Source organism: Pezoporus flaviventris, unplaced genomic scaffold (assembly GCF_033815535.1).
Source record: "Pezoporus flaviventris isolate CSIRO_AGI_PZ_B2104156 unplaced genomic scaffold, CSIRO_AGI_Pfla_v1 ptg000007l, whole genome shotgun sequence".
Lineage (NCBI taxonomy): Eukaryota > Metazoa > Chordata > Aves > Psittaciformes > Psittacidae > Pezoporus > Pezoporus flaviventris.
Window position 1 is genome coordinate 47,607,876 of NW_026892555.1, and position 845 is coordinate 47,608,720.

Genomic DNA, 845 nt, shown 5'->3' on the forward strand with positions numbered 1-845 from the left:
CTCACCATCCTCTCAGGGAAGAATTTCTTCCCATTACCTAATTTAAATCTCCCCTCTTTCAGCTTACAGCCGCTCCCCACCATTTTACCACTACCTTCCCTCGTAAAACGCCCCTCTCTAGACTTCCTCTAGCCCCCTTTTGGTACTGGAAGCTACTCTAAGGTCTCCCTGGAGCCTTCTCTTCTTGAGGCTGAACAAGCCCAGCTCTACCATCCTGTCTCCATAGCAGAGGTGCTCCAGTCCTCTGATCATCTCTGTGGCCTCCTCTGGACTCACTAGAGCAGGTCCACACCCCTCCTGTGCTGGTGGCTGTAGAGTCGGACGCACTACTGCCGGTGGGATCTCATGAGATCGGAGTAAAGGGGAGGAACCACCTCCCTTGACCGGCAGGTGGCACTTATTTATACGATTTATTGCAGCTGCACAGTAATACTACGCGGGATTGCGAGACTAATGCTTGGAAATCGTGGATTAGTAACTTTGAAGAAAATTAAGTCGCTTTTGTTAAAACCAGGACTTCTACAGCGCCTTTGATATTTATCCCTGCCGCGCCCGCACGAAGCCGCTGACCGGCTGCCCATGGAGCCCGGGCGGAGAGGCTCAGCTCCTCCCGGCACCGGCCCACGCTTCCCCCCGCCGCCGCTAAGGCACGGAGAGGCGCCACTCATGAGGCGGTGGCGTGAGCCGCGGCTCCGCCCCGCCGCCGGGGGAGGTGGTGCCCGGGGGTGGGGCGGCGGCGGCGGTTGGCTGCAGTGCCCCCGCCGCTCCTCGAAGGGGCTGGCGGCGGGGCTGATAGCACCGCCCGGCCTGGCGAGAGCGGCCTTTCCGGACCTGCGCCGGCGCGA